The sequence below is a fragment of the Antechinus flavipes genome, chromosome 4, assembly GCF_016432865.1.
Source record: "Antechinus flavipes isolate AdamAnt ecotype Samford, QLD, Australia chromosome 4, AdamAnt_v2, whole genome shotgun sequence".
Classification (NCBI taxonomy): Eukaryota; Metazoa; Chordata; class Mammalia; order Dasyuromorphia; family Dasyuridae; genus Antechinus; species Antechinus flavipes.
The window spans coordinates 411856026-411881497 of record NC_067401.1 but is presented as its reverse complement, the minus strand read 5'-3'; the positions used below and the strand labels follow the sequence as shown (position 1 = coordinate 411881497).

The window sequence follows — 25472 nt, the reverse complement described above, 5'->3', positions numbered from 1 at the left end:
TGGAACCATACATAAAGGCTTATGTTTATATGCCAAAGCTAGCTTTCTATTGGTACACCTTTCAAGAACCCAGAAACACTGCTAAGGTACTGCTTGGAAACAGAAGGTGAGAGCTCATGGGCTTCCTTCTAGTCCTGGATACAATCCCACTTTATTTGAAGCCTTTCCTAATCCCTCTAAATGCTAGAGACTTCTTTCTATTGAACACCTTCTGTCTATTCTGCATATAACTTGTACGTACTGAAAGAAAGATTATTAAATAACTAATTGTCATTATTGGAGATAAATCCTATCTTTCTTTTTTCCCCTCTCTGAAACCTTATTGCTACTGGGCCAAGTCAGTGTCTGAAAGACATTGCTTATAATATATTGGATTAGTTTGCTCCTCATTCTTGTTTAGACCCCACCCAAGTGGGGTCTACTAAGGTTAGGGTGGGGAATATATCCTTTGAGTACATTGCCCAAGGCTGGGGGTGATTTAGAAGTAAAGTCATATCCCTCAACCCCTCATTAGAATAATCTACTTCTCCTTATAATATTCATTCTCTCATTAATTGTTAACCAATCAGAGTGGATTTCCACTCTCAGGAATACTCACCTTCCCAAGGCCAAAAAAATGATGAGTAGGTGCCATGATTTGTCTTGGTCTAAGAGAGTCAGCCAAATGATCATTCTTTCATTAATAATATTCTAGAATTGTTAATAAAATGATTAATTACTTAGAAACTATAATTCTCAAACGTTTTAAATGTCACAATATGTGGTAGTTATTTCATGTTTCCTCTAATGAAGTCTGAAGTCCTTGAAGCAAGGGCTAGTTTTGCTTTTTTTTGTATCCCAAATGTTTAACAGAGTACCCAGCACACAGTAGACATTTAATAAATGGTTATTGTCTGGCTTGACATAAAATTTTTTAAATTTGATTTTTACTTATATTTTTGACTTGATGACATCCTACCCATTTGTGGGCCATTAACACTTGCTAAAACAAATTTATTCCTTTGACTTAGAATGAGACTTTCAATTATTTTCCAGATATTTGACTCACCTCTGTTCTTTTCAAGGCCTGCATTACAGATAAGCAAATTTACATGCTTACATGTTTTTTGCCTCAGTAGAAGGTAAGCTCCTTAAATGCTAACAGTGAACAGATCACTGAATTTAAAGTCAGGAAGGCCTGAATCAAATTTTATCACTTATGTGACCCAGAATAAGTCAACTAACCTCATTCAGCCTCAGATTCCTTTCCCAAATGGGGATGTCTATAGCACTTACCTCACAAAGGTTACTATGAGAATGAAATTAGATAATAGCTGTAAAAACCTTAAAGTTCTAGATAAATAATAATATTATTACCAATAAGTACTTAATTGCTAATTGATTAAAAGTAGTGATTTATTCAGATTTATCCTGGCATTAGCAATTTGTTTACTTATTTAAAAAAAATTAATTCATTTTGAATTTAAATACAAAAAGATAAAATATTAGAATATTTCCATACACACTGTACAACCTAAGAAAGAATTCAACATATAGCCATGAATTCCCATATTAGATTGTTCACTTAAAAAAAAAAACCCAAACTATGCAATAATTCCTACACATTGTTTTCAAAGCTATCTGCTTTTCTGCGCTTCCTTCTAGATTTACTTTTGTTCTCTAGTGTATGCTTTTTATTTTTTTTTCCTTTCTCACCACCCTTCCCTATATCCATATTTGTAAAACCACATTATAAATCCTTCTATTTATTACTTCTTTCTCTAGAGGAGGATAGCATCTTCCTTCACGCTGCCTACTTATTCTCTCCAGTTAATAGTTACCATATATATACATTTTAAAGTTTGCAAAGCACTTTAGATGACCGATATATTTCCATCCCAAACATATGAAAAAAACTTGACAATTTCTCTCGTATTCAGTTTAAGTGATGAAAAATTCTCATAGCCAGAAAATTCTCTCTTTTGTCTGTTACACAAATCCCTGTCTCTCACTCATGAGATCATCAGCCTGACCTGTTGCCTGGCCCATCATAATAACCCCTTAATTGTGTCTCTCATTTATTCTCTACAGAGCTGCCAAAGGGATCTTCATAAAGCCAAAAGGGACTTGTCATTCTCTTGTTCAGAAAGTTCCAACTCCATCCAGGACATAACACAGACTTTTCTGTTTGGCAGTTAGATACTCTCATTGTCTGGTTCCATCTTATCCTCCTGGGTCTCTTACATTTCCTTCACTCTCTTCTCTCTATTGCATCCAAACTGGACTCATGTTCTTCCACATAAGCAAAACTCCATATTGTCTTGTTTCCTTTGGACAGTATACTTCCTATGCCTGGAATATACTCCCTCTTCATCTCCATCTCAAATAATCACTATCATTTTTCAAAACTCATTTTAAGTGCCATTTACATCACATAGTCCTATCCAGCTCACCAACTCTCCCTCCTTCTCATGCCCCCAAATAACTTTATATTTATTTTGTTTGTGTGTATATGTGAATGTTGTATTTACTTATATATGTTCCCCATCCCCATTCCAAGAGAAAGTAAGCTCCTTGAGGACATGGAATATTTCATTTTTCTGTGTATATTTCATTTTTCTATGTAACAAATGCTCAATAAGTGCTCATTGAATTAATCAGTGGTTTATAAATAAATCAAATCTCAAATCTACAATACAAACTTGATTTAAAGTCAAGTTTAAACAGCATTTGATTTTGTTTTATCCACACACATAATATCCCCATAACCATTGAGTATATGTCACAAGCAATAGTTATAGGGATACCAGTCATTTTCAGAAAAATTTTTAAATAGATAATTGAGAAAAGGTGTGTCTAATGGATTACACTTTAGTCACCTGCATTTTATTGGTAAGTTGTCAGTTTTGCAACCATCAAAAAGCATTAAGAAGACAGTCAGAAGACAATAGCATAGAGATGATGGCCAGAAAGAAGAGCAGAATCCAGGAATGAATTTCAGAGAACAGCCATGGCTAGGGAATGGAAGGAAGAAGAGAAAATGATAGAGATAGAAATAAAATGGAAGCTTTTTGAGAACAAGGACTTAGTAATTTTTTTGACTGAACCAATGAAAGAACTGCTTAAGAAAATTTAGGATAGACTATAGGGGTGTAGAAGGGAAGAGAGAATTTGTAGAGAGAGGGGATATTCTACAGAGTCAAATTTCAAAGAGATGTCCAGAAGAATAAGAATGAAGAAGAAGCTATTGAATTCTGCAATCAAGTTTGTAATCAGAGAATATTAAGAAAGTTTCAGGAGCATGGTAGAGATGGAAGCCTGATTGCAGAAGGCTGAGGAGGAAAGGAAGAGAGAAGAAACAGACAGTACACACATCACTTCAATTTACTAAGTTGGGCTTGGAAACATTTCTAGATCTCTCCATGACTTCATTTTTTTTCCTCAATAGTATTCTATTTTCCCAAATATATGTAAAAATAGTTTTCAACATTCATTTTTGTAAGATTTTATGTTCCAGATTTTTCTTTCTCCCTCGCTTTTCCCTTCCCCAAGATAGAAAGCAAAATGATATATGTTTACAATCGTTTTAAACATTTCCATATTAGTCATGCTGTGAAAAAAATCAGAACAAAATGAAAAAAGCACAAGAAAGAAAATAAAAAACAAGCAAACAAAAAACCCAGTGAAAATATTAAGCTTCGATCCACATTCAGTCTCTACAATTTTCTCTCTGGATGCAGATGGCATTCTCTATCTCAAATCTATTGGAATTATCTTTCTCCATAGACTTCAGCATTTATCATAAAATGTAAATTTCAGAACTCAAAAGAATTTAAGTGATAATTGTCTTTTCTCTGTAGGAAAGTTGCTCTTATCCAGAGATCTATGAACTTTGTTTTGTTTTAAATTTGATAGCTGTATTTCCAAATGATTTGTTTCCTTTTCAATCTTATGCATTTTACTTTATGCATTAAAAACATGATTCAGAGAAGGAAGGAGGCTTCAGAGACTCTACCAGTGGAGTCCATAATACAAACAAGATGAAGAATTCATCACCTAAGGTCTTATAGTCCCAAATGAGTGACTTTGGAGCAGGTACATTGATAAACAGAACAGAATCATGGATATAACAACTGGCTAAGGGAATCCCTACCTTAAGAAACCCAGAAAACAGTGAAAAACTTGAAAATCATGAAGAAAGAGAAGGGTTTGGGGCAAAGATGAAGATGAAGTTTCAAAGTAAGAGTGTTGTATTTGAAAATAGGTTCAAAGTATGACTGATGAATATATGAATATGAATATGATGAATATATGAAAGGACATTAAAATTGAGCAATATTTCAGTAGGAGGGTGACTAAGTGGCAAAGGTACTTGAAACCATGTGCTAGAAGAATCAGTTGAAGATGTTAGTCTGTTTTAGTCTAGAAAAGCCCCAAAGAGATCATTATTTTCTGTTTGACCTGAGAAGAGAGAAAAAGGAGGAGGTAGAAGCAGATTTTGGTTCTAAAGTTTCCAACATTTAAAGGGGACTAGGTAGCCAGGTGGATCAATGGATAGAGTGCTGAACCTAGAGTCAGAAAAACTTGAGTTTGAATCCAGCATTGCACACTTACTAGTTGTGTGACTCTGGGCAAGTCACTTCATTTGTTTTTACTTCAGTTTTCTCATCTGTAAAATCGGGAATGAATTTAGCACCTATATCCCAGAGCTGTTACGAGAATCAAATGAGATAATAATTGCAAAACACTTAACACCATGTCTGGTATATAATAAGTACTATGTAAATATTAGCTATCATCATAATTTTATTATTATTATCATCATCATCATCATCATCATCTGAAAAATGGGGATAATAATAGTATCTATTTCTCCAGGGCTGTTGTAAAGATTTTTATGTATATATGTACATATATATACATATATATACACACACACACAAAATATATAAAACCCTTTGTGAATCTCAAAGTGTAATATAAATTTGTTATTACTATTATGTTTGGTTCAAGCAAATATGTCATGATATATTGGTCTATAGGGAGGAAAATTACTAAAAATTAGAACCATTCAGAAGTAGAATGGGCTGTCACCATCCCGGGGAGAACTTTTAGTAGACTGAATGACTGTTTGTCGACAATATAGTAGCGTAGATCCCTACTCAGATACATGACTTCTGAGTCCCTGACAACTCTGAGATCCTATAATATTTTAAAATTTTATTAAAGTTTTTTTATTTTTCAAAATATATGCATGGATAATTCTTTGACATTAACCCTTGTAAAACCTTGCATTCCATTTCCTCCCCCTTCTCCCAACCCCTCCCCTAGATGTCAAACAGTCCAATATATACTAAACATGATAGAAATATATATTAAATCCAATATGTGCATATATAGTGATACAATTATCTTGCTGCACAAAAAAAAATCAAATCAAACTGATCCTATAATTTTTAAGAAGTATTGATATACTATTTAAAGACATGCTGATATGAGCACGTGGCCACTAGCTTCAAATTTCAGCAACAACATTTTTGTCCCTTGTAGCTAGATGTTCCTGATCCCCACAAGAGCAAAAACTTGGGGGATTATTGTATGGGGCTGAGGGAAATTTCTTCCTATTGGAAGAAATGCAAGATCTGAAACAGATTGGAATTCCAAAGTTAGATAGCATTTCATCTCTCAGTCTTCCTGTCTCTCTCATTAGACTTGACCTTGTCTAAATTAGAGATAGGATAAGGTTAGAATGTGAGCCGGCAGTGAGTAGATAGGTCCATAGATTTAGTTAAGCCCTTCTAACAAGTAAACAGATCAAGGAAATGTGGAAGAATGTTGTCATTGGGTACAGCTGTGTTTATGGTAAAGTCTGGACAATCAAAGTCAGGTTAGCAGACTGATGGAAATTTTTCTCCCACTTTAGTTTGTAATGGTTCTTGAACAGTGGAAAAATCTCCTTTGAGGCTAGAATTTTTTTACAATGACTAGACTTGACTCCTCTCTTACTGAGTAGGATCAGTAAGTCTTAGACTCTGGCATCCTCTCTAGTAATGAATGAAGTTTATTAGATCATTTCACCATTACTCTACGGTGGACTATTATAGCCTCTGGATAAATGACATAATGAACAGTTGAGCTCCAACCAAAGACAAAAATTTAGAAAATGCCTCTGGGCGTGTGATTCTGTGTCTATTGGTGTCCTTGACCCATATGAGAGTGTTCATATCATAGTTCTGGAATAAATGTTCAGAAATGGGCTGGCTTTGGATTCAGAGGACCTACTTACTAGTTGTGTAACCCTGGGAGGGTTGTGCCTTGATTCACTCTTCTGTAGAGTTAAGAAACTGGATTAGATCACCTCTAAGATTCCTTCCAGTTCCAAAGTTAAGATACTATGTTTTCACTGTCCAAATCCTCCCCCCAAAATGAAAGAATGATAAAAGGCAGGATCTTTACCCTGCAGAGAAGCGGCATTAACTAGGGAGATGCACACTCAGGATTTATTCATTGCTGACAGGTCTTTTAAAAACTTCCAGTTTTCTTTTGCTAGCCACACCTTCACAAAATGCAATGTAATGATTTTTATTGCAATAACAGCAGTTAACATTTAGATAAGACTTTCAAGTTTTACAAAGTGCTTTAGACGTGTTATCTCATTTGATCCTTGCATCAGCCCCATTTTTATCCTCATGTTTACAAAAGGAAACTGAGGTTAAGAGAGCTTCAAGCACTTGGCTGGGATCATAGGGATAGGGAGTTTCTGCTCAGTTTTTCCTAATTCAAAGTCTAGCCCTCTAAAAATTATACTGAAGCAAACAGGGTTAAATGACTTGTCCATGATCACATAATTAATAAGTGTCTGAAGATGTATTTGAACTCAGGTGTTTCTGACTCCAGACCTGAAGCTCTGTCCACTTCACCACCTATTTTCCCCCTTGCACTAAGAATGTACTCCTCTCTTATCACTGCCTCTTTAAATTCCAGATTTCCTTTAAGATTTACTTCAAGGGCCACCTTTACTGAAAGCCTATCCTGATCTTAGTTGCTAATGCTCTGAGTTCTGGAGTTGCAAAATCAGAATAAAACATTTATTTCCCTCAAGGAGTCTGCATTCTATTAGGAAGAAATGACAAATACTATTTATAAGTAAATTTATCTATAAATTTATAAGTAAATACAAAATAATTTCAAGGGAGAGTAGGTCTAGTTTATTGAAAAGGACACAATAAAAGAGTAGAGAAGACCAAAAGAACAGTGGAGGGACGGGGCTGACATGGGTATGAGGATTCCAGGAATGATCTCCAGGCAAGGTGTTTCAATCTAGACAGCTTTGAATCACAGAATCTCTGAGTGGAACTATGTGGCAGTAGATTATCAAGCTGTTAATAGTTGCAAAGGAAAGGTAATTTGACGACACTCCCAAGAAGTAGGAAGGAAAGTACATTATGGAAGGGCAAAGCAAATGTATTGCCAGTCCTTGTTCTCATCCCTCTACCTGACATTCAAAAGAAACTCAGAAGCCTGCGGTCATATTGGGTATAGCATGATTGAGACAAAATCGAGATGATCAGAATAGTGCTAGGTCTCAGTGCAATGGTGAGTAAATTATTTCAACAGGATCTTTGTTCCTGGACTAGTTATTGTGTGTTTTTGTGTGGAAGGTGTGTGTGTCAGGGAAGATGTCCAATCCTTGGTCTCATGACCAGCCAAATAACCCCTCCATGCCTTACTAATTTCCTTTCCTCCCTCCTGTGCTTTGTTATTTAATATACTATCTTATTTACTGTTCTGCACACACACACACACACACACACTCATTTCCCATGTCTTTGTATAGTTTTTATAGGGGGAGAAATCACCAGGAAGTCAATCTTCTGGTAATGAACTTTTCTGTTAAATGGACCAGTCTTTCCACCAGGTCTGTATTTAAAGCTTTTTCAACTTGATAGGCTTTTGTTAGGGATTTTGCTCTGCTGGTTTTGCCTTTGAGAACCTTAAATAATTTTATGGTGAGACATTAAAGTGGGGTGTTAGTGGAGGGTGAGTTCTTAAAGGATGTATAAGGGGCTTTGCTGGTGTAAATGAAGCAGAGATTCTTTTAGGATAGGGTAGAGATTTCTGGAGGATATGACATTTGAACTAGGCCATTTGAAATGTATAAGTTTTGACTGGTGGAAACTGGAAAGATGGAAAAGATAAGAGTTGGCTATTCATGGCAGAAGGAATAGCAGGAGCAAAGAAACAGGGATAAGAAAATCTGGAGTGAGTATGGGGTAGCCAATAGACCAATTGGTTAGAATATAGAATGTAAGCTCTTTGAGAGCATGGATTATCTCCATTTTTCTTTGTATCTCCAGCACCAGCACAGTGCCTAGCACATGCTAGGATTTTAACATATGCTTGTTGCTTAATTGGTTGAGTAGAGTGCCCTTGTCAGATGGCATAAATATCTTTAAGAGGAAAGATTGTTCAGTGGTAGAATAGTGGTCTAGAAATTATGGAGCAAGAACTCTGGCATCCCTCATTTGAGTCAGAGCCAGGGGGAGAATACCATGACAATAACATCTTCTGTTTATTTCTAGTGTTTATATAAAATTGTATTTTAATCCATTTTCAAAATTTCACAAGATGCTGATCCAACTAAACAAAATTGACTTTGTCTAAAGCTAGGATACTAAAGCCCCAGTTATTCAGACACTTTTGTAGACTTAACATAGTGACCTTCTTCTAAAGAACTGCTACCTTCCACCACCATGAAAAATAGTGCTTTTAAAGAGCTCAAAATATAAAGGGTTAATATTAAATATAAAGTCTGCTTGGTGATGGAGGATGTTGACCAAAGCATGACTGAAAATGATTATGTCTCCTCCCTTGTTTATTCATGTTTGTGGTGTAGGAATAACCCATCCTAAAATAGATCAAGTGACTCAGTCCATAACAATCAATTGAGGAACAGTGATAAATGTTTCCAGATCAGTGCATTGTCCTCAAGAAGTCTGCAGTCTAAAAGCAAGGATGACATTCATTTCAATAAACATTTATTAAAGACTTACAATAGATAATGAAGGTACTGTGCTAAAAGTCAGCAGAAACAATGACAAAAATGAAATTGTCCTAAATAATTTCATAATAATTTAATCAAACATTAATTAAGTTAATTAATTTAGCATGAGAAAGACCAAATATGTTAGTTAACACAAAAATTGCTTGGTCCTTCAAGGTATTCTTAAATTCCAGCCTTTTTATTAAATACCAAAACTTGGATTTTTTCACCCAGGAATTCTAAGTCCAAAATCACCTATCTTTACTCTAGATTTCACTGGCAAACTGGGGCCAGATCATACAGGACCTTGTATGCCATGCTTAGAAGCTAATATTTTATTTTATTTTGACATAATCAGAGCTGTGTTTTATACAGCTTGGTATCTTTCAGGTCCCAGCCATTATCACAGCCAATATATCAGCCTCAGTTTCCCCTGAGGTAAACTTTATGCATACCTGCTACTGTTTCAAGTCACTCATTTCTGCTTCTGGTCCAGAAGGGTTTTAGCACTGGAAGATCCCACAGCAGAGAGGGAGTCAATTAGACCTGGCCAGGTAGTGTGACAAGAGGCAGCAACTGAAATGTTTCCACCATTACTTGAGTCAGTGAAGTTAACTTGACTAACAAAAGAAATTACAAATGTGGAGTTATTCTTTGACCAGAAGCAGAAATGGGAGTAGCAGGAGCAAGCCTGTGTAACTAAGGTGTATTCTCTTGCTTCCTTCCACTTCCTGGTCATAGAAATTAAATTCAAATAGCATTTTTTTTTAAAAGCCCTGATTGTATCTGTAGCTCTACAGTACCTTCAGAAGTCTAGTTTAGCTTCCTAGGGCATTGCTGTAGGCAATACTGTGAGAAACCATTCCTTTTATATGGCTGCCTAGTTTATTTTTTAAGATGATGGCTTTCAAACTCCCTTGTTATGGGGAAAATAAGAGAAAAATATCTATAGGCATTCGAATGAACTTACTGGGTCACCCTCTACTCAATAAACTCCAGTGGCTTTCAGTTTTGTCCAGGAACAAATATAAAATCTTTGTTTTGGCTTTTAAAGCTCTTCCTCATCTGCCCCACTGCCCCCCTCTCCTTGATCTTCTTATACTTTGCATCTGCTTATACACTCTGCAATCCAGTGATAACTGGCTTCCATGCTGTTTCTCATACTTGACACTCCATCGCCCAACTCTGCCTTTCCTCTGGCCATCCCCTTGCCTAGAATGCTCTCTCTCTTCATCTCTACTTCCAGGGCTCCTTTAAGTCTCAGCTGAAGTTCCATCTTTTGCAAGAAGCCTTTCCTAGTCTTCCTTAATCTTAGAGACTTTCCTTTGAATTAATTTCCAATTTAGTCTCTACCTATAGCTTCAATCTATATATTGTCTTCCCTTCAAATCCTTGAGAGTAGGGGTTTTTGCTTAGCATAGAACAAAAGTGGTAGCCTTCTGACCCATATTATTAAAAGCACCTTGATTACTGGTGCATTTTAATTCATATTTAGTGTATGAATTTAAGAAAAGACTAACTAGGGACTAGTTAACTAACTATCTAACTAGGGATACCTGGAGGCATGGGAGTGGGATTAGGAAAGAGGCACAGAAAGGAAGTGGTATTTAAGGTATTTCTCTGGTTCTCAAAAAGTATTTCTCTGGCTCTCAGTCACAACAGATCCTTTGCTTGCTGTAGGAGAGGTGGTTGAGCCTCAGGTGTGATGATCTTTAGGTCACAGCAGAAGGAAGAAGAAAGTTGATGATCTTGTGAGAGACTGTCCTCCTGAACTTGGCACACTTAGGCGATGGAAGATCTCATCATTCTTTATTTGGTATTTTGTGGATACTTGGGGTGTGCCCTTTACATATCAAGACTGCTCAATGATACAGGTGAAAACCAGAGGTTTCAGAGTGATCACTGGATCGTAGATTTAGAGTAGGAAACAACCTTAGAAGTCATCAATTACAACCCTCATTTTACAGATATAGAAACTGAGTCTAGGAAAAATTAAGTGACTTTGAACTTAGATCATTGTGAAGTCTACCTGGCTATTTTGCTCAGGTGTTGCTGATGGTCCTCCATATATGGGTAGGTCATGGGAAAGGAGATGTCAGGAATTGGTGAGAGAGACCTGACTGATTAAAGCATAGACTATGAATTTCTAGTGTGGAAGAGTACAGATCTAGGAGACACCAGTAAAGGGATAATTTTTGGATGCCAGGGAGGTGAAAGGAAGCATGCCAAGAGTAGAATCATGCTGTTGCCCATAATTCTTATGTCTCATACCACTCACATCTTTCCCAACACATTTTTTAAACTATCACAACCTGCATATTTGTAAATTTATTGACAGTAAAAACTCAATTCATTATTCATGATCTGTCTACTTTTCAAAGTGAAAACCAACATCATCCTTGAAAAGAAATATATGGTACTAATGAGTTAGAAAATGCATAAGGAGAAAGATTTGTTTAGTTGGTAAAATGTCAAAAATGATTAAAGAAGAAGTAAATTATTTATTATGTTTTTGAAAAGAGCACATTTGTGAATATACTTTGATGATTTAATCTTTTTGTATAAATTTTCTTCTTGAAAGTTGAAAGTAAAAACACTAAAGTGAAGATAAAATAAAAATCAAACCCCTTCCCTCTTTGTGTTCTTCATTCACAATATTTCTCTTAATTTTCTTTGTATCCCTTGCTGCTTCCAAATGACATGGAATTCTGACTCCTTTTTATTCCATTAAAAAAATAATATTTGTTGATTTAAATTATTTTTTCATAACATTTAAATTTCCTCCTGTCAACTTCTTTCTAGAGCAGGGAGGTGACCCAGTAGATAGAGTGCCAAACCTGGAGTCAGGAAGACTCATCTTCCTGAGCTCAAATGTTGTCTCAGAAACTTATTGGCTGTATAGTCCTGGGGCAAGTCACTTAACCCTGTTTGCATCAGTTTCCTCATCTGTAAAATGAGCTAGAGAAGGAAATGGAAAATCACTTTAGTATCCTCGATAAAAAAAAAACCCAAATGGTGTCAGGGGATTGGGTACCATTGAAAAAACTACACAAAACCTTATTCCTCTCCTCCAAGAGAGCCATTGCATTCTAACTGCTTTGCAAATGGTACATAGTATTAATCGCTCTAAGCCATCTATAAAATTTACCCTTTGTGGATCTATTCCTTGAATACTTAGTTAAATGTTTTATTTACTTAGCTACTCATTTTCCCCCATTGTGTAGAAATTTCATAGGAAACAAATCTGTTTCTATAGTCAGAAGAATCTAGTTGTAGGTGTATGTTTTTGTGTGTGTGTGTACAGCCCTACAGTCAGTCAGTCAACAAATATTTATCAAGTACTTACTGTGTCCTAGGCTAAGTATCATGGATACAAAGAAAAGCTAAAATTAGTTCTAGATAGATTGTAAGCTTCTGAGAACATGTAGGCTGTCTTTTAACACTTTTTTGGGGGGCAAATCTAGCATTTAGCAAAATGCCGTTGTTGTTGTTGTTGTTGTTATTGATACTGGAGTGGTTTGATATTTTCTTCTCCAACTCATTTTATAATTGAGAAACTAAGGCATTAAAGCATTTGCCCAGGTCTGTCACTCTATCCACTGGACCACCTAACTGCCTGGGGCAAGTGTTTAATAAATGTTTACTAATTGCTATCAAGGAATTTTGTTTAATAGGAAAGACAATAAGTAAACAACCACATACAAATAAGCTATATAGGAATAAGTTGGAGATAATTGATAGAAAGAAAGTTCTAGAATTTAGAAAGGTTGGGAAAGGCTTAGATTTTGGCTAGGACTTGAAAAGTATCAGAAGGCAGAGATGAGAAGGAAGAATGTTCTAGGTGTGGGGAACAGCCAGTGATCATCTCTGGAGTGAGCAGATGGAATGTCTTCTTTCAGGAAATGAAAGGTAACCAGTGTTACTGGATTAAAGAATACATAGTGGGGTGTAAGGTACAAGAAAACTAGAAAGTTATGAAGGGCTTTAAAAATCACAGAATTTTATGTTTGATCCTAGAGGTAATAGGGAATCACAGAAGATTAGGGAGTAGGAGGGAAACTTACATCAGACCTGCAGTTTAAGATCAATTTGGCAACTAAATGAAGGATGGATGGAGTGGATGGATGTGTGATAGGGAGGCCTCAATAGTTGTGAGGTAATAAAGGGCTTGCACCAGGTTAGTAGCCATATTAAAAGAGAGGAGAAAGGGGTTATGAAGGTAAAATTCCTTAGCAGATGAAATATGGGTATGGAGACAGAATGAGGAGCTGATTATGACACCTATATTATAAGCCTGGGTAACTTTGAAGATGATGATACCCTTTATAGAAATGGGAAAATTAAGAAGACTTATGCATTATTGTGGTAAAAGTTCTATTTGTCTTAATTATTTTAGAACATGTTTTATTCGATATATTAAAGATAAAATATGTTTTGTCTTTATATTAGCCAATTGAGGGATTCCCTTTCATGGTAGGTATTCAACTACATGCTGAATGACCACTCGTGGAAAAGGTTCTTAGTTGGGCAAGAATGGGACTGGATGGTGTTTGAGGTTCCTTCTAGTCTGAGCTTTTGTGATTCAGTGACACTGAGTGAAGGAAAAGGGGGATTTTAAAAAATCTCACTTCCCACTGCTCACCTAGATTAGAGTCGTGGTCTCCATTCCCTAAACATAGAGGATTGAATCTCAGGACAGGTAAATCTGAATTCCAGTCATCCTCAGATACTTATTTGGGCAAATAACTTAACAGTACTCACATCACTGAATTGTGAAGATCAAATGAGATAATATTTATAAAATACAATGCCTGACACACATTAAATATTTAATAAATAATAATTTAACAAATAAATTTAATAAATTCCCTGTGTTCCCATCCCCAGTACTTTTTCTTTCTTCCTTTTTCTTTCTCCTACTACTTTTGACTGAACTTGGGGGGAGAAGGGAGGAAGTGATTGTAATAGTAGGGATGGCCTCCACTGTCCCCAGGGCAGGAGCTACCTCTGTGCATTGCCACAACAAAGTATAATAACTTGCCTAGAAACAGCTTACTAAAAATGAGTCTCTTAATAGCAACAAGATTCAAAATGAAAGTGCTAAATTTTGTTCTGTCTCAATGATTTTAGTCAGTCAAGAGCTAAAAAGATCACATTTCCCATTTTCTGCCACTCAGAATTCCATCTAGGATTAGACAGTTAAATTAGTTTGGTTTCTTTGATTAGTAAAATAGAATTCCTGTTCTGGAATTTACCTGATACTTTGGCAGCCAACATCCAAAGCAGGTTCCCCTGCCCATAATTCTGATTATGAATAGGATACAGAAGTTAAAATGTCTTTTTCAATAAAGAAGCTGATTGAAGTTGGCTAAATGAATTAACCTTGGTGCCCTCAGAAGCCACCAAGTTCAGTACTCTTATAACTGGGGGCTGGGGAAGTTCAAGGTCACTTAGATGAGAAGTTTTAGGCAAGCGCCTTCTCACTCCAGTGTCAATACAATTTCCACCATACAATGCAAAGGAACATATTAGGTATTTAATAAACACACTAGCTTAAAGTCACATAAAATTATAGAATTTTTAATCTCTGTTTTTCAGATCATTAAAGTAATTGAAAAGTCACTAAATCAAAGAAAGGAGAAAATTCCCTTCCAAAAGGATTTAGCACTGGAAAATTCCAGGTAGTTAGGAACAGATAAATCTCTCTGATCATTAGGACAGCTCCTTCTAAACAAATTATTCTTCTCCCTCATTGTACCATCTGTTATGCTTCTCTTCCTCCTGATGCCTAAAGGAGTCAAGGGAAATCGAGAAGCAAGAGCAAACTGGAAGGGACAAAGGTGAGAAAGCCTGTTAAAAAAAAAGTCTAGATGCCATGGGAGATGACTCCAGCCGTGATTTTGTGAGAGTTAAAATTAAAGAGAAGAGAGGCAGCTTCTGCATCTCAAGTAGGGGTGGGAGGGATCAGGGATTGTTTTAGGGAGGTTCGGCAGCCCATGTCCCTACTAAATAAGGAGAAATGTGTTTGTCCCTTCAAATGATTTCATGCTTCCATTCATCTTTCAGGAAGATTTCAGGCAAACCACAGCATGACGTGGCTGCTTCTATTATATTAACTTAAGAAAGTGGTAGTGTACTGAGCAAGCGTTCCATGTAATCTTTAGCCGGCACACACACACGTTGTCAGGTTCAAACATGACATTTGAATTCCAAACATCTGAGATAGTGCCGCAAACTGGCCAAGTACCCTACCTGCCAAGCCTGCCAGATAAATACAAACTTATCTCATAGCCTCCCTTCCCCCAGCAGAACATGTTGTCCCAGCTCCAGTCTCACAGATGGATGGTTCCCCATTTTTATTTCTCTGTGTCTCTCTCTGCCTCTGTCTTGTCTGTCTGCCTGTCTCTCTCTGTATGTGTCTCTCTCTGCTTCTCTTTGTATTTCTCTCTCTCTGTTTCTGTCTCTACCTCTCTGATCCCCCTTTCTCGGTCTCTGTCTCTGTGTCTCTGTCTCTTTCTGTCTGTTTCTCTCTTAGTATGTTTCTCCCTGGCTCTGTGTCTCTATGTTGCTATTTCTGTGTATCTCTATGTCTCTGTGTCTCTCTCTCCTTCCCTCCCTCTCTCCCTCCCTCTTTGTCTCCCTCTCTCCTTCCTTCTTTTCCTTCCTCCCTCCTTCCCTCCTTGCCTCCCTCCCTCTCCCTGTCCCCTTTCCCCCTCCCTGTCCCCTTTTTTCTGTCTCTCTCTGTCTCTTCCTCCCTGCCTCCCTCCTTCTCTCTCTCTCTCTTTTCCTCTCTCTCTCTCCCTGTAATGCTGATTATTATTTCTGGAAGCATCTGTCTGGTGCATTTATCAAATTCCCTTAGACTTCTCTGTTGGAAAATGTCAATTTTCCTCTTGTTATCCCTCCCATCCCAATCCTAATAGAAGTCTATGTGGAAAGAGACCTCTCCCACTGAATGCTCTCCATGCAGAGACAATGAAAACTTTGTGTGTTGGGCTGGGGAAATTTCAAGGGGAGGGGGAGGCCCTAAACTTCCAGGTGATTCCTGTATGTACAGGTGTTTGCTCTGCTCTGGGAAAAGTAGAGAAGTTTTGTATCAGCCAAGTTTCCACTCATAGACCAAAACTTCTCTTGACATGGGAAGAGAATGCATGTGGAAAAAATGTCCCATTTCTAATTTGTTGTCCTGTCCCACTTTTATTCATTCAATCAACATCAAATATATACGTATATATATGAAATAAAATTGAAGCAGATTACCTTTCGTCCTTTAATTTATTATTTCTACTCAATACTCAGATCATTCTTCTATGGTTATTAGCATGATTCAGAATGGGATATTTCATATTACTATGTTATATCAATTAATAAGCATTTATTAAGTATCTCTGCATACTAAGGGTGCAAAGACAAAAATGAAATAATCCTTGGCCTCAAGGAGCTTACATTTTATAGGAAAAATCCCACATGTATACATCTAAGTATATCCAAAATATGTACAATGTAATTTTTGGAAGGAAGTACCAATAAGGAAAGAGTGGGAATGGGAATTAAATGAGAGTAAAGGAGAGCAGGAAAGAAATCACAAATTTTTGTAGATAATAATAGCAATAATGATAATAATAAGAGCTTTGGGGATCAAAGATTATGTCAAGACAGATCAGATTGTATTAGATATGATCTAGAGTCTAGGAGTCCTCAGACTTTTTAAATAGGGGGCCTGTTCACTGTCCCTCAGATTGTTGAAGGGCCAGACTAGAGTAAAAACAAAAACCTTGTTGGGCCTTTAAATAAAGAAACTTCATAGCTCTGGGTGAGGGGGATAATCATCCTCAGCTGTTGTGGGCCATAGTTTGAGGACCCCTGAATTCTAGACCATCAGTGAAGCAAGGAAATAATTTTCCTTTCTGATTTGTTCACTATCCCATTCTCTTTAGTAGCTATTCCAAAAATTTCCCCAAACCTCTCATGATATTCTCTTCATTCTATCCTTTCTACTAAGGACCTCACCTCTATTTCACCAAAAAAAAGATATTTAATGTGAGGTCTCTTTTCTCCTCTCTCTATCAATCACTGATATCTCCCTCTACTATGAATTCCTTTATGATTTCTGATTTCATCTGTGCTTTTTCTTTGCCAAGGCCAATGTCTTTACATATACCCTTGATCCCAACCCCTCCTGTTTTTTCAAGCAGATTGTCTCCATGATTATCCCTACTCTCTTTCTTATCTTCAATTTCTTCTTAACTACGGGTTGCTTCTCTGATGTCTATGAATATGCCCATGTTTCCACCATCCTTTAAAAAATCATCTCTCAATCATAGAGATTTTTAACCACTGGTTATCATTTTGTATGTCTCTTCTTCTCAGATTTATATCAGCTATCCAATGCTTCTACTTCTTCTGTTATTCTCTTCTAAACTCTTCTAAATCTCTTAATTGATAAATTGATTATTGCTTCTTCTTAGTCTCATAGCCTCATTTGATGCTGTTGATCACTTTCTCCTTCTAAATGTTTACTCCTCACTAATTTTTATGACTCTGCTCCTCTTGGATCTCCTCTGAGGGATCTGACCTCTGCTTCATTCATTTTTTACCTTTGTCACACTCATTAATTACTGGGTGTCCCCCCAAATCTTTGTCTTATGGCATCTTCTTGTTCCCTTCTATACATCTCACTTGGTGACCTTTTTAATTCCCATAAGTTCAATTATTGTATGTTTGCAAAAGATTTTCAGATCTACCTACGGAGTTTTAATCTCTCTTCTGAACTCTTGTCCTGAATTCTCACAATGCTTGGGGACATCTTGAGCTGAATGCCCCATAATCATTTCAAACTCAAAACTGACAAAACAAAAATCCTTACCTTTCTCCCTAAACCTTTCTCTCTCCCAAACTTTTCTATTACTATTGATTCTAATCAATCAAACCCGAACTTGAAACCTCACTATCATTCTTGACTCCTCATTCTCACTTATTCCATGTGTCCAATCCATTGCCAAATCTTGTCTTTTCTACACTGAAAATTTTTCTCATATAAATCTCCTTTTTTCTATTTATTGGAGGTCAAGGGAGAAGCCAGTTAAGATTGGATAGCATAACTTTAGAGTGGATCCAGCTAGCAAATCTTTGCAATTTCCTATAATAGCATCTGAGTAGGAATGAAGGAGGCAGGGAGAAAGTCCATCTATACTCAGGCTTTTACTTCCTCTCCTGTTATTCTCTTCTAAACTATCCACAATCCTGCTCCTGAATTCATCCTTCAATTTAAACTACTCTCTTCAAAGTTAAGAGTAATCTCTTAATTGATAAATCTGTTAAGATTTATTAATCAAGAGATTCAAGAATAGGAAAGTGGGGTGTTACACTGGCTCTTTATTGAACTATGGTTATAGAGGCCCAGAATAAGATGGAAATAGTAGGAAATGTTAAGAAGGGATAAACCTGAAAGACATTTGAACAAAGAAATGAGCATATTTGGTAACAAAATAGAATAGATTACTGAAATCCTGGTATTAAAAGGAGGTCAAAACTATGAAATTTGGAGACGGGACAATGATGGCAAAACTTCTGAAATTTTTTTTGTATGTGTGTTTCTACCAAATAATAGTATCTGCTTTATTAGAACTCATTTGACCCAAGCTTTCTGGAGAATGGAAGCTTGCTAGACATTTTTCTTTCTTGTAAGAGCCAATGAAACAGTTTTAATTCATTCATTTATTTATTTATTTATTAATAATTTTTTATTGATAAAACGCATGCCAGGGTAATTTTTTTTAATTTTTATTTAATAATTACTTTATATTGACACTCGTTTCTGTTCTGATTTTTTTCCCCTCCCTCCCTCCACCCCCTCCCCTAGATGGCAAGCAGTCCTTTATATGTTGGATATGTTGCAGTATATCCTAGATACAATATATGTTTGCAGAACCGAACAGTTCTCTTGTTGCATAGGGAGAATTGGATTCAGAAGGTATAAATAACCAGGGAAGAAAAACAAAAATGCAGATAGTTCACATTCGTTTCCCAGTGTTCTTTCTTTGGGTGTAGCTGCTTTTGTCCATCATTTATCAGTTGAAACTCAGGTCTCTTTGTCAAAGAAATCCACTTCCATCAAAATATGTCCTCATACAATATCGTTGTTGAAGTGTATAATGATCTCCTGGTTCTGCTCATTTCACTTAGCATCAGTTCATGTAAGTCTCGCCAGTCCTCTCTGTATTCATCCTGCTGGTCATTTCTTACAGAACAATAATATTCCATAACATTCATATACCACAATTTACCCAGCCATTCTCCAATTGATGGGCATCCATTCATTTTCCAGTTTCTAGCCACTACAAACAGGGCTGCTACAAACATTTTGGCACATACAGGTCCCTTTCCCTTCTTTAGTATTTCTTTGGGATATAAGCCCAATAGAAACACTGCTGGATCAAAGGGTATGCACAATTTGATAATTTTTTGGGCATAATTCCAGATTGCTCTCCAGAATGGTTGGATTCGTTCACAACTCCACCAACAATGCATTAGTGTCCCAGTTTTCCCGCATCCCCTCCAACATTCATCATTATTTTTTCCTGTCATCTTAGCCAATCTGACAGGTGTGTAGTGGTATCTCAGAGTTGTCTTAATTTGCATTTCTCTGATCAATAATGATTTGGAACACTCTTTCATATGGGTGGTAATAGTTTCAATTTCATCCTCTGAAAATTGTCTGTTCATATCCTTTGACCATTTATCAATTGGAGAATGGCTTGATTTCTTATAACTTTGAGTCAGTTCTCTATATATTTTGGAAATGAGGCCTTTATCAGAACCTTTAACTGTGAAGATGTTTTCCCAGTTTGTTGCTTCGCCAGGGTAATTTTTTACAGCATTATCCCTTGCATTCATTTCTGTTCCGATTTTTCCCCTCCCTCCCTCTACCCCTTCCCCCAGATGGCAAGAGTCCTTTACATGTTGAATGGGTTGCAGTATATCCTAGATACAATATATGTGTGCAGAACCAAACAGTTTTCTTGTTGCACAGGGAGAATTGAATTCAGAAGGTATAAATAACCCAGGAGAAAAAACATAAATGCAAGCAGTTTATATTCATTTCCAGTGTTCTTTCTCTGGGTGTAGCTGCTTCTGCCCATCTTTGCTCAATTAAGGCTCTCTTTATCAAAGAGATCCACTTCCATCAGAATACATCCTCAAACAGTATCATTGTTGAGGTATATAATGATCTCCTGGTTCTGCTCATTTCACTCAGCATCAGTTCATGTAAGTCTCGCCAGTCCTCTCTGTATTCATCCTGCTGGTCGTTCCTTACAGAACAATAATATTCCATAACGTTCATATACCACAGTTTATTCAACCATTCTCCAATTGATGGACATCCTTTCATTTTCCAGCTTCTAGCCACTACAAACAGGGCTGCCACAAACATTTTGGCACATACAGGTTCCTTTCCCTTCTTTAGTATCTCTTTGGGATATAACCCAGTAGAAACACTGCTGGATCAAAGGGTATGCACAGCTGATAACTTTTTGAGCATAGTTCCAAATTGCTCTCCAGAATGGCTGGATGTGTTCACAATTCCACCAACACTGTATCAGTGTCCCGAAACAGTTTTAATTTAATGCATACTATGAGCAGATATGTTTGGAGAATACCAAGGGAAAAAAAGGAGAAAAAAGGCCCTCCCCTCAAGGAGCTCCCATTCTATTGGCTTTCTTTAAATCCCAGCTCAAATCTCACCTCCCCCAAATAGTCTTTCCTCATCCCTCTTAATGTTAGTGTCTTCCCTCTGTTAATTATCTTCAATTTATTCTGTCTTTACCTTGTTTATACATAGTTGTTTGCATGCAGTCTCCCCATTAGACTTGTAAACTCCTTAAGAGCTGGGTCTGTCTTTTCTTTATATTCCTAGAATTTAGCCAGGTTCTGGCACCCAGCAGGGATTAAATAAATGCTTATTGTCTTATTGCATCATCTTAACTCCATGGCAATAAGAAATAAGGAAACAAGTGTTTATTAAATGATTATTCCATTTCAGATACTTTATAAAGTTTGTCTCATTTGATTTGCATAGTACTCTTGCTAGGTAGGGGCTATTATTAATTCTCATTTTATAGATGAAAAAACTGAGGCAGACAGAGATTTTTTTTTAATGGTTTACTCAGGATCACACAGTCAGTAAGTGTTTGAGTTGGGGTTTGAGCTGTCTTTCTGACTCTAGACCCATCTGGTTATATCACTAGGGAGCCACTAATGATTTTTAAGTAGGTGGATATTGTGATTAGACCATGATTTAGGAATATTGGTTTGGCAGCTATGTGGAGGATGGATTGGAGGGAGGATGGATTTTTTTAAGCAGAGAGACCAATTAGAAGGCTGTTGAAATATTTCAGTTAAGAGGTAATGAGGGCCTGGTTCAGGGTGGTAGCTAAGTGAGTGAAGAAAGGGAATAGAGCCAAAAGATTTTGAGTTAAAATTTATAAGACTGCAATGGATTGGAAGAGAAATTGGGAGAAGAAATGGAAGCAGTATCAGATTTTATATTCTTGGGCTCAAACATCTCTGTAGATAATGACTATAGTTGTGAAATGAAAAGGTGCTCAATCCGCAGAAAGAAATCGATGGCAGATTTGGACAGCATCCTAAAAAAGCAGAAATATCACTTTGCCAGCAAAGGTCTGTATAGGCAAAGCTATGTTTTTTCAGAAGCAATGTAAGGGTGTGAGAGTTAGACTATGAAGCCACAGAATCAATGTGTTCACTTTGTGGTGCTGGAGAAGACTTCTGAGAGTCCCTTGCTCAGCAAGTAGATCAGATTAAAACTTAAAGTCAATACTTAAAGAAATTTATTCAGGCTATTCACTGGAAGGTCAAATGCTGAAGCTGAAGTTTAAATACTTTGGCCACATAATGAGAAGCTGGGACTCACTAGAAAAGATGTTGATGCTAGGAAAGACTGAAGACAAAAGGAGAAGGATGAGATGAGATGAGAGGATGAGATTCATAGCTAGTGTCATTGAAACAATGAGCATGAGCTTGGACAGATCTCGGGACAAATGTGGAAAATAGAGGGGCCTGGTGCGTTATGGTCCACGGGATCACCAAGAGTCACACAGGACTAAATAACTGAATTGATTGGAAATGAAAGGTAAATGAGAAGTAATAACAATAATAAATTAAATAATAACTTACCTTATGTGGTATTTTTAGGTTTATAAATTATTCCAAGTTGAAACTATTATACTCCAAGTTGAAACTTCTGTCCATGATATCACCTGTGTTTCATCAGAAAGAATCAAGACTGACTTCAAGGTTGTGAACTTGGAGACTAGAAGAATGTTTGTGCCCTGAAAAGAATCAGGAAAGTTTGAAGGGGAGACATGTTTGACTTTGTGCTTTCCTACTTTTGCTGAGTTCAGGGGACCAGATTTTCAAAATGATATAGAAAGGCCAGTGGCATTACTGATTAGAAGGAATATTTTTATATAAATGGGGAAAAAAAACCAGAATGAATCCAAAAAGCAAGAAGTTATATTACTTTTGTTTGAAGTTTTTCCATATGAAATTATGTCATCCCAATTTGAAAATATTACATGCTTTTACTAAAAAGAGGATCCATAAAAGAGGGCCCATTTGGGCCCAATTTATTATATTAATGCCATTGTGTTAAATGTTTTGACTTTCAGATAGGACATTTGGAATGAGAACCAGACATGTTGAGATGAATTGAGGTGTTGATATAAGTAATTATTCTTGTTCTGGGTCCCAAAGAAGCTCTAGGAGTCATTTTCTGCCTACCTTCATTGCTCTGTAGGATGGAGTGGGGGATTACAACATTCTGCTTCCTGTCCTAACCTGTTCAATTGAGTGTTTTAGCGAGGGGGGGAGGGCAGTGTCTGTGGAGAGATCCCTCAGGGATTCTGCACACCTTGCTTCATTGTTTGGAAAAAAAGATTGTGAATCACTTTGATCTGGTCTAGGTATCACTGTGTGGGGTAATGGGAGGGATCTGTGTGGGGCTTGTCTTTTCTAAGAAGTACCTTGGGGTCAGATACTGGGCATTATTATTGTTATTATAATAATAAATCCTTATATGCCAGAGGGATTGAATAAAGCATAGATTAGATATGATTCCCACCCACAAGTCAACTAAAAACATTTAATTGGTATCAAGATAATGAATATACAGTGATTTCAGATAGAGAGATAGAAGTCTTGGATTAAATCCAGTTAATTCATGTGTCCTTGACTGGGGAATGGACCCTTTCTGTCAGAGATAAGAATGGGGTTGTCAAAATGATTTTCGTAAAGCCTATATCTGACCATGGGAAAGTACCTTCTATCATCTAGTGATTTATATTCTAGAACAATTTCTGGAGTTTGGTTAATATAAAATTCTTTTGTGTAGAATTCAGGAAAGATGGTAGAAGGGGAAAAGGGTCCAATCTAGGAAAAGTTGAGAGGGAAAGAAATGAAGGGGAACAGTCCAGTTCAACATTTTTCAAAACCTATAACATTTTTCAATATTATTAAGATTATAAAGATGAAAAATAATATAGTTTTTGCCATCAATATGATTATAATATTCTACTAGGATATAATAGATACCTATGATTTCATCAGTATAAACGGAATTCCCAGATTAGGAAAATACTTGTGCAGGTCAACAACTTCTCTGTAGCTATCATTTTAGAGAATTCCTAGAGTGCTGAGAAATTAAATGACTTCCTCAAGATTACACAGTAAATAAATAACGCAAGACTTCAATCCAGGTCTTCCTAGATGCAAAGACAGCTCTCTATCCACGTCATAAGGCAGTTTCTTATATTATATAACTGCCAATCTGAAATAAAGGGGACTACTAAAGTAATAATCTTTAATCTAGGCAAGAAAATTGCAATTGAAGACACCATGCAGCACCAAAATACTGGGATGTCCAGGAGGAGCAGAAGGAGTAACATTTAAATCAGGGTGGGAATATCATGGAAGGCACAGTCTCTTGAAACTGTTACATAAAGTTGTTTTGCAAAATAGTCAAAAGTCCACAGAGAAGGCTGGAAAAGCTTGGGAAGTGATAACATCTGGTCAGAACAGCAGGTTCTAGTTATAGTCATGGGAAGTTTTCAAAGAAACCATAAGACTGGCTCCAACTGGTTTAAATCTGCTCTGACCATAAGGTCAGGGTCAGCTAGCCCCTTTGATACATAGGTATAAATAATAAATCCTGGAGAGATTGCAAATAGTGGTGTAAGCTTCTTGAGGGCAGGAGCTATCTTTTTGCCTCTTTTTTTGTAGCCCTAGCCCTTACCACAGTGCCTGGCACATAATAGGCATTAGTAAATGTTTGCTAACTAAATGACTAAAAAGATTTGACCATCTTTTCATACATTAGATCGGGGTTTTTTAAACTTTTTCTACTTGTGAGTCCTTTTCACCTGAGAAATTCTTACATGGCCATGGATCTATGGGTATATAAATCAAACTGATTATAATCTGATAATAAATCATAAACAAATTTATTTTAAAACAATTCTTTGGTATACATATAATTTTGCCACTTATTAAAGATGAAAGCAAATCCATACTAATGAGATGGATATACTTGTTTATTTTTACATAAATAATTGAATCGTGGCAGAATATTTGATACCTTTTACTGTTGCCAAAATTTTTCACAACTCCCACATTTAATTATAGAATCCTTAAGTCATAATCCACAGTTTAAGAAGTTTTGCCTTAAATTAAAGTAAGCTTTAAATGGATGTGGCAAAAAGGTGACATTGTAAACATTAGAAGAGTAAGGAAAAAATTGTGTTTTTCATCTTTGCACAAGGAAGAGTTCATGACCTAACAAGATCATCAGAAGAGATAAAATGTATAATTTTAATTACTAAAATTAAAAAGTTTTCGCACAAACAAAATCAATGCAGCCAAAATTAGAAAAATAAGAGGGAAAAATAGGGAAAATCTTTTCAGAAAGTTTCTCTTATTAGAGTCCCATTTTCCAGCTATAAATGAGATAGATTCAAAAATTTAAAAATAAGAGCCATTCTCAGTTAATAAATGGTCAAAGAATATGACCATGAAGTTTTTCTAAGAAAGAGAGTCAAGCTATCAATAACCATATGAAAAAAAATTCTGTGATATCACTAATAATTAGAGAAATGCAAATTAATATAATTCAGGTTTGACATTACATCCTTCAGACTGGATGAATGGACATAGCTGGAACATGAAGGACATAGAAGGAAAATATTAATGGGACTATGGAATAAAAATAGCATGCTAATGAAATTTGGAGGATTGTGAATTTATTTGGCACTATTTTGGAATACCATTTGGAACTATTTCCCAGAAGTTGCTAAAAATGTTGCATAACCTTTGACCCAATAACACTACTACTGAGCATATAGGGAAATAAGTGCATGTATATAGCACCTACTAA

At 36.4% G+C, this 25472-nt stretch overlaps 1 protein-coding gene across 1 annotated transcript in view; it reads left to right on the top strand.

Annotated features, from left to right (window-relative positions):
• LAMC2 (laminin subunit gamma 2) overlaps positions 1-25472 on the top strand; it is a 75388-nt gene that overhangs the window by 4337 nt on the left and 45579 nt on the right. The window lies entirely within an intron of this gene.